The following is a 13,646-nucleotide window of genomic DNA, read 5'->3' as shown; positions in this document are numbered from 1 at the left end:
CTTGCAAATCAAGTTGATTTGTCAAATCGTTTTCGATAAACGCGCACACAAATTTTGCGTAGCGGTTGCAAAAACACTCATAAGCCTATATCTCCACAACGCTTTATCGTATTCAAACCAATCTTGGTATATGTCATCACAAGCATGACCTGAAGCAACATGCAGCGTTTCGGCGCAGTGCCACCTACTGGTCCGGAGATACAAAAAATTGCTATTTTTGCTTATAACTTTTGAACTGTTTGTCCAAAAATCATGTCTTCCGCACCATGCTTTGAAGGTACTCAAAACGTTTTGGGGCAGTGCCACCTTGTGGTCAGAGGTTATAACAAAATTTACAAACATGCTAATAACTTTTGATTAAATTAGCCTAGTTTAATGAAACTGGTCATAATACAGTCATTGGCTCATGCCGAGAACAGAGATACTCATTTTTCCATATTTGGTCAAACATCCTGTCCTCAATGTTCTTATTTGATCAAAACCTACTTTTTCAAACTCATCCTAGACCGTTTGTCCAATTTCCACCAAAATCGAATCGTATCATCTTCAGACTGTGTCAACAAAAAAAAAGGGATTTTGCATCAATAGATGAAACCGTTTTTGTAAACCGCAGTGACGAAGTTGAGCCATTATGCCAAAATTACTCTTGAGGCTGTATCTCTGCAATGCTTTGACATATTGGCATCAAACTTTGCATGTGTCATTGTTCCCTTATTCTGACTACACCACATCAATTTCGTATCTGTGCCACCTATTGGTCAAAAGTGATAAACCATTAACTTACATTATCAGTGACTCAATATATGATATTTCAGCCATTTTGCCTAATCTTCGTAAACTGTATAATTGTTAATTGTTGCAGTTGGTCTGACACTCTCAGACTACAATGCATTTTCAGCCTTTTGCTTAAAATCATCTTAAAACGTGATTAATTGCTCATTGCTCCAGTTGATCTGACACTGCCAGCCATTTTGGCATGTCTTGTCTTCTTCTTTGCGCTTGGCCCCGGTATTGCTGCTTGCAGCTATATTTATTCATCTTCTTCTTCTTCCGCCACGAAGTCTATGGTAGCCCATAGAACCGTATGGTAAAAAGTTATGAAATTCGGCACACTTATAGGGGACGGTCTCAAGTGTCTCCATAGCAAGTTTGGAGTCTCTAACTCAATCCCTCTAGCGCCACCATCAGTCCAAAATTTGACTCATGTTTATGCTAATAACTTTTGAACCATACGGGCTAGAAACAAAATTCTTTTTTCCTCTGATTCCTTGGCTCAAGACGATTCGATTGCACTCTATGACGTCATTTTCCGTCATAAAAATTTTCCCGCCATTTTTAATTTCCCGAAAAACCTACTTTTACGAACTCGTCCTAGACGGATCATCCGATTTGCACGAAAATTGAACCAGATCATCTTCAGACCATGCTGACAAAAAATCTTGCAAATCAACTTGATTCGTCAAATCATTTGCGATAAACGCGCAAACAAATTTTACGTAGCGGTTGCAAAAACACTCTTAAGGCAATATCTCCGCAACGCTTTATCGTATTCAAACCAAACTTGGTACATGACATCACAAGCATGACTTGAGGCAACATACAGCGTTTCGCCGCAGCGCCACCTACTGGTCCGGAGATACGAAAAATTGCTATTTTTGCTTATAACTTCTGAACTGTTTGTCCAAAAATCATAAAAGTGGTCTCGTTACATTCAGGACGGCATGCCGAGTCGTCTGATATTCAATTTTACCATATCGGCCATTTTGGCTGTCGGCCATTTTGAATTTTGTCAAAAAATGCTATATTTTACAAATGCATTAGTATATTGTTACTAAACTCGGTATGTGACTTCCTTGCTATGCCCTGAAGGTACTCAAAAAGTTTTAGGGCAGTGCCACCTTGTGGTCAAAAGATATAACAAACTTGACAAAAATGCTAATAACTTTTGATTAAATTAGCCTAGTATATTGAAACTGGTCATAATAGAGTCATTGGCTCATGCCGATTCAATTGCAACCTATGATGTCATTTTCGGTCATGATAATTTCCCCGCCATTTTTATTTTTCCAAAAAACCTACTTTTACAAACTCGTCCTAGACGGTTTGTCCGATTTGCACGAAAATTGAACCAGATCATCTTCAGACCATGCTGACAAAAAATCTTGCAAATCAAGTTGATTTGTCAAATCGTTTTCGATAAACGCGCACATAAATTTTGCGTAGCGGTTGCAAAAACACTCATAAGCCTATATCTCCACAACGCTTTATCGTATTCAAACCAATCTTGGTATATGTCATCACAAGCATGACCTGAAGCAACATGCAGCGTTTCGGCGCAGCGCCACCTACTGGTCCGGAGATACAAAAAATGGCTATTTTTGCTTATAACTTTTGAACTGTTTGTCCAAAAATCATGTCTTCCGCACCATGCTTTGAAGGTACTCAAAACGTTTTGGGGCAGTGCCACCTTGTGGTCAGAGGTTATAACAAAATTTACAAACATGCTAATAACTTTTGATTAAATTAGCCTAGTTTAATGAAACTGGTCATAATACAATCATTGGCTCATGCCGAGAACAGAGATACTAATTTTTCCATATTTGGTCAAACATCCTGTCCTCAATGTTCTTATTTGATCAAAACCTACTTTTTCAAACTCATCCTAGACCGTTTGTCCAATTTCCACCAAAATCGAATCGTATCATCTTCAGACTGTGTCAACAAAAAGTTAGGGATTTTGCATCAATAGATGAAACCGTTTTTGTAAACCGCAGCGACGAAGTTGAGCCATTATGCCAAAATTACTCTTGAGGCTGTATCTCTGCAATGCTTTGACATATTGGCATCAAACTTTGCATGTGTCATTGTTCCCTTATTCTGACCACACCACATCAATTTCGTATCTGTGCCACCTATTGGTCAAAAGTGATAAACCATTAACTTACATTATCAGTGACTCAATATATGATATTTCAGCCATTTTGCCTAATCTTCTTAAACTGTATAATTGTTAATTGTTGCAGTTGGTCTGACACTCTCAGACTACAATGCATTTTCAGCCTTTTGCTTAAAATCATCTTAAAACGTGATTAATTGCTCATTGCTCCAGTTGATCTGACACTGCCAGCCATTTTGGCATGTCTTGTCTTCTTCTTTGCGCTTGGCCCCGGTATTGCTGCTTGCAGCTATATTTATTCATCTTCTTCTTCTTCCGCCACGAAGTCTATGGCAGCCCATAGAACCGTATGGTAAAAAGTTATGAAATTCGGCACACTCATAGAGGACGGTCTCAAGTGTCTCCATAGCAAGTTTGGAGTCTCTGACTCAATCCCTCTAGCGCCACCATCAGTCCAAAATTTGACTCCTGTTTATGCTAATAACTTTTGAACCATAAGGGCTAGAAACAAAATTCTTTTTTCCTCCGATTCCTTGGCTCAAGGCGATTCGAATGAACCCTATGATGTCATTTTCCGTCATAAAAATTTTCCCGCCATTTTTAATTTTCCGAAAAACCTACTTTTACAAACTCGTCCTAGACGGTTCATCCGATTTGCACGAAAATTGAACCAGATCATCTTCAGACCATGCTGACAAAAAATCTTGCAAATCAAGTTGATTCGTCAAATCATTTGCGATAAACACGCAAACAAATTTTACGTAGCGGTTGCAAAAACACACTTAAGAAAATATCTCCGCAACGCTTTATCGTATTCAAACCAAACTTGGTACATGTCATCACAAGCATAACATGAGGCAACATGCAGCGTTTCGGCGCAGCGCCACCTACTGGTCCGGAGATACAACAAATGGCTGTTTTTGCTTATAACTTTTGAACCGTTTGTCCAAAAATCATGAGTGGTCTCGTTACATTCAGGACGGCATGTCGAGTTGTCTGATATTCAATTTTACCATATCGGCCATTTTGGCTGCCGGCCATTTTGAATTTTGTCAAAAAATGCTATATTTTACAAATGCATTAGTGTATTGTTACTAAACTCGGTATGTGTCTTCCGCACCATGCTTTGAAGGTACTCAAAACGTTTTGGGGCAGTGCCACCTTGTGGTCAAAAGTTATAACAAACTTGACAAAAATGCTAATAACTTTAGATTAAATTAGCCTAGTTTATTGAAACTGATCCTAATACAGTCATTGACTGATGCAGAGCACATAGATACCAATTTTTCCATATTTGGCTAACTTTCTTGTCCTCCATCTTGTTCTTTGCTAAAAACATACTTCATACTTTTGCGAACTCGTCCTAGACGGTTCATCCGATTTGCACGAAAATTTAACCAGATCATCAGACGATGCTGACAAAAAATCTTACAAATCAACTTGATTCATCAAATCGTTTTCGATAAACGTGCAAACAAATTTTACGTAGCGGTTGCAAAAACACACTTAAGGCAATATCTCCGCAACGCTTTATCGTGTTAAAACCAAACATGGTACATGTCATCACAAGCATGACTTGAGGCAACATGCAGTGTTTCGGCGTAGCGCCACCTACTGGTCCGGAGATACAAAAATGGCTGTTTTTGCTTGTAACTTTTGAACCGCTTGTCCAAAAATCATAAGTTATCTCGTTAGATTCAGGACGGCATGCCGAGTCATCTGATATTCAATTTTACCATATCGGCCATTTTGGCTGTCGGCCATTTTGAATTTTGTGCTAAAATACTATATTTTACAAATGCATTAGTCTATCGTTACGAAACTTGGTATGTGTCTTCCACACCATGCTTTGAAGGTACTCAAAAAGTTTTGGGCAGTGCCACCTTGTGGTCAAAGGTTATAACAAAATTTACAAACATGCTAATAACTTTTGATTAAATTAGCCTAGTTTAATGAAACTGGTCATAATACATTTATTGGCTCATGCCGAGAACATAGATACTAATTTTACCATATTTGGTCAAACATACTGTCCTCAATATTCTTATTTGATCAAAACCTACTTTTTCAAACTCATCCTAGACCGTTTGTCCAATTTCCACCAAAATTGAATCGTATCATCTTCAGACTGTGTCAACAAAAAGTTAGGGATTTTGTATCAATAGATGAAACCGTTTTTGTAAACCGCAGCAACGAAGTTGAGCCATGATGCCAAAATGACTCTTGAGGCTGTATCTCTGCAATGCTTTGACATATTGGCATCAAACTTTGCATGTGTCATTGTTCCCTTATTCTGACCACACCACATCAATTTCGTAACTGTGCCACCTATTGGTCAAAAGTGATAAACCATTAACTTATATTATCAGTGACTCTATACATGATATTTCAGCCATTTTGCCTAATCTTCTTAAACTGTATAATTGTTCATTGTTGCAGTTGGTCTGACACTCTCAGACTACAATGCATTTTTCAGCCTTTTGCTTAAAATCATCTTAAAACGTGATTAATTGCTCATTGCTCCAGTTGATCTGACACTGCCAGCCATTTTGGCATGTCTTGTCTTCTTCTTTGCGCTTGGCCCCGGTATTGCTGCTTGCAGCTATATTTATTATTATTATTGTTGGGATTTATTTACGATATGGATCCATTTTATTTTTGAAAGAGTAAAACAGCCTTAAAGGTGAACTATGTAGGATTTTTGCAGTAAAATATCCAGAAACCACTAGGCCAGTGTTATATATTTTGTTCAGTTGAGTACTTAGAATATCCCAAATGTTTTCAACTATTTGTAAATCGTGAGAAAATTGCTATTTTAACTGAGGAGCCGGGACGTGTGAGCTATGCGTGTGAGGGAGTCGCCTGTCGATTGCGTCATATCTGCGTCACCCTCGGTCTCCGGTTTTATTCAGTGAAACACTTTACTCTCACTGCAGTGTGAACAAGCGTCATAGCAGCCGCCGAGCGAACGTCATAACTTCCTTTTCAACACACTCAGATATATCTAATACGATAAACAGAGTTGGGTTACCTCAGACTCAGCACTGGAGAAGAGGAAGTGCCGCCGGCAACCGTGTCATAATAAAAGTCCCGCCGGCGACTATGCCATAATAACAGTCCCGCTCTTCAATCGCTCCTGCGGCCTTGCTCAGCTCCACAACACTCGCTCCTGCTCTGCTTCAGACTACAGTAATGTTAATAATCGCATCCATGAACGTGATTTCTGCCCGAGTCCTATCCTGACTGTTTCCCACCGGCTGTGAGGTGAAGACCACATGTCCCGAGATTCTGCGCTCAAACGTGGCGTCATCAAACTACGCCCTTGTTTTGAACAGGCGACCTCTAGTGGACGGAAAAGTTACATAGTGTAGCTTTAAATGATCCAAAAATCGTGTTATGACGTTTATTGTGCTGCTTTATATCAAGGGAAAATTAAACCTTTTTTTGGTCAGTTTATGTAAACTGTCTGGCGCCCAACTGGACTTATTAACATTTCGGGCAAGCACCATACAAAGCTTTCTGACATTCAGCATTGGACATAACTTTCACCTAAATTAAATAGTGCCTAGTATTAGGTCCATTGAGTTGGCATTTATGCATTTACTGTCAAGTCCATTATATCTGAACAACAATACAATGATAATTTAATTTAATAATTTGAATAGAAATCTAGTTATATCAATGTCTTATATCAAGTAGCCTGACCTGATAGTTCAGCTGAGATAGCCCATTCTTTCATTACCATTAGTAAGATGGGTCTTAATAAACACGTAAATGGCATGACAAAATAACAACCTACTTATATGTGTGTGTGTGTGTGTGTGTGTGTGTGCGCGCGCACACACACACACACACACACCTATATCGTAATCATTTTTACTCAAATTAATGTAGAAACAACTTTCCACAAAATATTTATTTTAATGGTATCTTTTTATGAAGGCTGAAATCGCTACTGATGTCTCTGAATTTTTTTAAAACAATAATGATATAGACAATTAACATTACAGTATAATTAAAAGCTATATCAATGTCAAGTGAACTTAAAACAATTTTCACATAAGCCCATTAATATATGTCAAATTTACCTGTGGCCTTCCTACCTGTCCAACACACAGACGTGTAAATATACAGAAACTTAATAGTTGAAATTAAAATTTAAGTTATCAAATTGTCTGTGCTGCATGAATGGAATAACTCCTTATTAAAGGATAATTTTCTCTCTTACCTTGGTTCTGTTATTAACATTAATGACAGACATCATTAGTCGCTGTTGTTCCTTTAAGATCTGCCGCTGCCGAACATGAAGCGGATCTGACGCGTTGTCACGGGCATGTCATTTTCTCCACAACACTTAAGTTAATTTAAGATGTTATTTAACTAATTTAAGATCGCTCTTTATGAGAATACTTGAGAAATGGGCATTTTGACATTCAAGCGCGAAGAGAACTCGATTCTGGTGCACGTCTTTCAGACAAGGGGTGCGTCTAATGCTGCGTTCACACCAAACGCGAATAGAGCGTGATACGCGCAAGTGATTTTATTTGGTGCTTTTTGTACATTTGCGCGTTTGAAGCAAATTTGCGTCTGACGCCCGAGTTGAAAAATCTGAAGTTTGGCATCTATTCGGGCCACGTTAACCAATCACGAGCCTGCTTGCTGCTGTCACGTGGTAAAGTGACGTGATGAGAAACCGTCTCAGGTTACGTATGTAACCTCTGTTCCCTGAGAACAGGGAACGAAACGCTGTGTCAGCTGACGCTACGGGGGAACGCCTCCAGCGTGACAGGTGTCTGAAGCTACTATCGAATCACGTCAATCCTATTGACCGGCGACAGCCCATGACGTCATCAATATGCGACCCGGAAGTATATCAGGGCGCCGTGCCAACACATACACATCTTCTCGTCTGAAGGGACTGTATGGCAGATAGGCCCTGAAGCATGGCAACGAGACACAGCGTTTCGTTCCTTGTTCTCAGGGAACAGAGGTTACATACGTAACCTGAGACGTTCCCTTTCGAAAGGGAACTCTCGCTGCGTCAGCTGACGCTACGGGGAACGATATACCAACGCCGCCATGCTGAGGGGAGTGTCTGCCTATTGGCAGTGACAACTGTCAACACAAGTAAATTCAACTGAAAAACCTGAGCAACTCCCCCTCAGGTCACACTGGGCTGTCAGTGACAGCATCCCCTTCGGTCATAGCCCAAGCTATACGCCTAAAACGTGACCTTAATGCAACTGCATGAGGTCTTATCCAGACTGCTCAAAGGCCCGGGACCAACTACTTCAACAGAAGGGGTCCCTTTAAGGGAATGTGGCTGGGGGACCCGAAGGAAACAAGTTATCCCGAGTGCCACCAGGGAGGCCTAACCTGGTGCCCTAAGTGTTATGGACACTTCGCTTTAGCCAACCCTGTCTGTTCAGAAACAGAGCCTCTGGATGGTGCCCAGAAGGCATCCAAACTAAGGGACTGAAAAGTGGCAGTCCTACTAAGCCCGGAGAGCAACACTCAACATAGCGCTTTACAACCCTTGCTAGCGAGGGGAGTCTGCCTGCTCAAATCAAGGATCTACCAAGTGCTTGTGTTTCACAGCAGTAGGGAGGCCGGAAGGGCCTACGGACTGATCCAACAGGGAGGCCTCACGAGAGGCCTGCGACCGTCTGACCAGGCTGCTGTGTGCTCATAGACGACCCTCAGTGAGGGGAGCAGCTGAACCTGCCTGGCGGGTAACCCCCAGCTGTAGGCTAAGCTACCATAGGTTCTACTCATAGAGAACTGGTAACTGAGAAGTGCCTAGACTTGGGAACTTCGCATTCAAGGAGGCCCCGAGGGACCTACTACCTGATAGCAGTTGAAGCCGACTGTTAGAGCAGTTGAAAAATGGAAACTCGTTTTCTCAGGGAGGCCTAATGAAGGCCTACTACCTGACAGTCAAGCTACATCAGCTAGCCGAGCATCCTGACTCGGGAATTCACCCTCAGGGAGGCCCGGAACGGCCTACTACCTGGTAGCGAGCTATGCTGGCTACCCAAGTATCCTAACTCAGGAACTCGCCCTCGAGGGAGGCCTAGTGAGGCCTACTACCTGATAGCGGGCCTGCAGGGAGGCCCAGTGCGGCCTGCTACCTGCTAGCGACTCGTGCTAACTATTTCTCAAGTGACTGGAGCCCAGGAACATGTCCTTAGGGAGGCCTGGTGAGGCCTACTACCTGTCAGCGAAGCATTCTAATCCCGAGCAGCTGAGGTCACCTCTAGGGACGCCCAGTGCGGGCCTACTGTCAGATAGCAATTTGTGCTAACTGTTCAAGTGACCACAACCTGGGAGCTCACCCTCAGGGAGGCCTATTAAGGCCTTCAACCTGATAACCTGCTAGGCCGCATACCCGGACGCCGTACGTCGGTGCTCGCCTTTGGAGAGGCCTAGTTAAGGCCTTCCAACTAACAACAGGCCTTCAGGGAGGCCTGATAAGGCCTACAACCTGATAGCCGGCAGGCTAGCTGTCCCGATGTGACGAACATCGGTACTTACCACCAGTGAGGCCTGGTGAGGCCTTCCAACTGATAACACCTTATCCAGGAGGCCTGGTGAGGCCTTCCACTTGACAGCCGACCCTCAGGGAAGCGCAATGGCCTATAACCTGATAGCCGGCCAGACTAGCTTCTACCTCGATGCCAAACATCGGTACCTGCCTTCAGGGAGGCCTGATGAGGCCTACCACCTGATAGCCTGCCAAGCTAAAATACACCCGATGCCACACATCGGTACTCACCTCCAGGGAGGCCTGGCTGAGGCCTTCCACCTGACAGCCGACCCTCTGGGAGGCTTACTGTGGCCTATAACCTGATAGCCAGCCGGGTTAGTTGTTCCGATGCCCTGCATCGATACTTGCCCTCCAGGAGGCCTGGTGAGGCCTACCCCAATAGCAAGTCATGCTAGCTGCCCGAGTATCCTACCCCGGGAGCTCACCTTCAAAAAGAAGCCTGATGAGGCCTTCTATCTGATAGCAAGCCTACTAGGGAGGCCTAGTGAGGTCTACCACCTGCTAGCACTTACTTTACCATGCTAACAGTCAAGTGACTGAGACTCAGAGTACTCCTCCAGCGAGGCCTAGAGAGGCCTGCTAACTGAAAACAAACATGCAAAATGTGAGAGTAACAAAGAAGACCCCGGAGGCTCGTCTTCACGGAGGCCTGATGAGGCCTACCATCTGATAGCCAGTCAGGCTAGCCATACCGATGTCACACATCGGCCCTCGCCCTCAAGGAGGCCTGATGAGGCCTACTACCTGATAGCAAGCCATGCTAGCTCCCCGAGTATCCCACTCTGGAACTCGCCTCCAAGGAGGCCTGGTGAGGCCTACCACCTGGTAGCAAGTTTACAACTGACTGCTATGAAACCCTTGACAGTTAGACCACTGGCTGACTAATGACTACCCATTGCACTGCTATGGGGACCCGTCCTCAGGGAGGCTTGTAAAGCCTACAAGCTGTAAACGAGTCTCACAATAGCCAACATATCTGCCAGACATTGGTACAAACTGGCTGCTCTGACCAAACGACTCTCAAGTGAGAGGAGGCTGACATACACAGGGATGGTACAAAGGGCTTGGAATCACGTAGTGAACAGCCAGAGGTGACAGTGCCTCAGCAACGCACCTCCCTCATCCACATAGCCTAGGCCACATGCCCAACTGAAGCTCCAGCGTCAGTCTCTAGTGAACACACTCTGAAAGAGACAAACTACTCTAACCTGCGGTGGCTTAGGGAAACCGAAGACACATAGTAAAAAAACCCAAGCGGTAGAACAAACACTCCATTCTCCCAGAAGGGCGTCCTACCGCTTAGTACTCCGCAAACATTTCAAAGAAAAGAGCGGCGGCCTAAACACCACTCTCACCATAGGAGGAGGCCCTAATTACATATACCATGAGCGGTGGCCTGCCTCGCGATATCTTGATCGCCAAGGGAAAGCCAACACACTCTAACCCAGCACCTGGTGCTGTCATAAGCCACCTACAGGGGAAAACTTCAGTTAGCTCCGTCTCAAAAACCCCATACTCCAACAGGGAATGGAGGTCTGTAAGAAATAAATTGTTTAGTGTTTCACACAAAAATAACCACTCTCACCTGCGGCACGTAGAGCGAAGACTCACCAAGCAGCTATCAGCTATTCTACCGCCCTTGCATGCCTGAAAGCGGCGCTCTCACTAACCAAGCTAAAGCGGGCCGTCAGAACCAAGTTCTAATCATCATAGGCCCGCCTCAGGCCTGATGTAAGAAGCGCCTGGGAATTAAAAGACATAAAATGATGTTAAAAAGTGCATTAAAAAGGCATTAAAAAGGAAAAGGGAGAGGGTAGGATTGAAATCCCCTCAAAGGAGGTGACCCATCACCAACGCCGGGCGCGTTTGTCCTGGATCACCTCCCTTAGATCCCTTTTCCTGCGGGACTGGCGTCTCCTCTGTGTCCTACTCCTCACCGGAGGAGGGGCACGAGAGGAGACGCTCACTCTCTGGTCCATTCTACGGCCCTCAAGCTGCGATGGACCAGGTCCCGCCTGCCTGGGTGTGGATGCAGACCTCAGCAGTATACAGGTCTTGAACGCGGCTGAGTGCGCCTTCGCCTCCCTGAACTTACCAACCACCGCCTCCACGTAGGTGCCGAAAAGTTCAGTGCGCGAAACTGGTGAATCGAGGAGAAAGCTTTTATCTTTCTCCCCGATGTCCGCCAAGCTCAGCCACAGATGCCTCTCCGTGGCCACCATCGCCGCCATCGATCGCGGCAGCAGTTTGTTTAGTGGCCCGGAGAGCCAGGTCTGTGGTGCGGCACAACTCAGCCAGCGCCTCAGGGGACAGCCCCGCCCCCTGGTTGAGGTCTCTCAGCAGGTCCGCCTGGTATGCCTGCAACACAGCCATCGTGTGCAGGGTCGCACCAGCCTGACCTGCTGCCGCGTACGCTCTGCCATTCAACTGCGAAGTCGCCTTCAGCGGTCTGGATGGCAGAGTCAGAGCTCTGTGTCGATGTACGCCCTGAGACGAGATAGTTCGAGAACGTCTCGTCCATGGGGGGCATCGACACATACCCGTGCTCACCCATCCCCTCAACATCAGCGAAACTGGCTCGCTGCTGTCGGTGGATGCGGGCGGAGTATGGGTTCTTCCATGCCGCCCAGACCTCATCATGAAGGTCCGGGAAGAATGGAAGGCTCGTCTGTGGTGCTGGCCTGTGACTGGGGAGAAATCAATCGTAGAACCTGCCGCGCACGACCTCTCCCCTAGCGCGCCGCCAAGGCAGCCTCAGCCTGCCTGCGGCGCGCTCCACAGCATCCAGCAGCTCAGCGTACGCGGGACAGGGTGGCTGAGAGGGTCCAGGCTGATCCTGGTCACTGTTACCACCCTCCTCAGCCATCTCCTGCCCGTCCAGAAGAGCGCTCGCTGCAGAGCTATGTGGGGAACTCCCATTCTCCACGTCACCCTGCAGCTCACCCTCGTCAGCCGCTAGATCGTCTGAAAGAACAACGCCTCTCTCCAGACGATCGGGCGAGCTCCATCTGGGAGCCCCACGATGTGCGTCGCCGCTCCGCCTCAGCGCGAGCGGGACTCACATCGGTGGCGCCAGATGAAGCGCCCCCTTCCCTCGAGAAGAGGGCCAAACGAGAACGGAGAGTTCTCAGCGGAAAACTCTCACAGTTCCCTCAAGAACTGCTTGTGCATGCTCTTCTCCCAGGCAGAAAACGCACAGAGTGTGTGTGTCTTCCGGTGTCAGAAACCTCTGACACGGGTCGGCACACTTTCTGAAGCTCTGCCTCTTCTCTGTGCGTTTCATCTCAAGTTAAAGTATGTATCTTTATTACCAGTATCCGCAGAATTACGCTTCGACAGACAGTCCCTGAAGACGAAAAAGATGTGTATGTGTTGGCACGGCGCCCTTATATACTTCAGGGTCGCATATTGATGACGTCATGGGCTGTCGCCGGTCAATAGGATTGACGTGATTCGATAGTAGCTTCAGACACCTGTCACGCTGGAGGCGTTCCCCCGTAGCGTCAGCTGACGCAGCGAGAGTTCCCTTTCGAAAGGGAACCTGCATAAAAAATACTACTGTTATTGTGTCACAATTTAGTTTTAAGACTTTTTCAGGCGAGAATGAAATCTGTGGTTTATTAACAAAAATAATGACTTAACGATTTTTCGTTTAGTTGTTTTTATTTGTAAAATGTAAGCAAAGGAAAAGTTTTGGACTAAATAAATTTTTTATATTGACCGTGAGCAGTGTCTTCTTGCCTATTGGTCTGGTCATGTCGCGACAGTGTCTTTCCTCAGGTCAATTGACCTATCGGTAAGCCCCGCCCCCCTTAGTTACTGTTGCTAACTCGGACAAACAAACGGAGTTGCTATATCTTACAATGTACAGCTGTCAGTGTGAAAACCTTATCCCAAGATGTTTTTGGACACAGATTGTAGCGTATATCCCGTCCGAATGATGGCCAAACTTAACTGATGGTTTATCAAGTTTATTGCATCGTTATTCACTCCAAAAAATCATCGTAAGAGCTGAACAAACATAGCATAAGAAGTGCGCATTAACGTCTCATTCACAAACTATTTCTCTCCGTTGCGTTACCATTAACATACACAGCAAATTACACAAAAACACTCATACAACTAACAGTAAACAAACATACACACAGACCGTATGCCTTTTCGAGGGTGCAGTTAATAACTGGTAAACTTTGTATCTGCAAA

At 45.1% G+C, this 13,646-nt stretch overlaps 2 protein-coding genes across 2 annotated transcripts in view; both read left to right on the top strand.

Annotated features, from left to right (window-relative positions):
• Nucleotides 1–13,646, top strand: part of LOC307126511 (uncharacterized protein) — a 965,522-nt gene that overhangs the window by 15,634 nt on the left and 936,242 nt on the right. The window lies entirely within an intron of this gene.
• LOC307126514 (uncharacterized protein) overlaps nt 1–13,646 on the top strand; it is a 32,494-nt gene that overhangs the window by 16,504 nt on the left and 2,344 nt on the right. The gene's annotated exons all lie outside the window — the stretch shown is intronic.

The sequence above is a fragment of the Gobio gobio genome, assembly GCF_949357685.1.
Source record: "Gobio gobio genome assembly, chromosome: 5".
In the NCBI taxonomy this organism is placed as follows: Eukaryota; Metazoa; Chordata; class Actinopteri; order Cypriniformes; family Gobionidae; genus Gobio; species Gobio gobio.
This window is presented reverse-complemented; position numbering and strand designations above follow the sequence as displayed.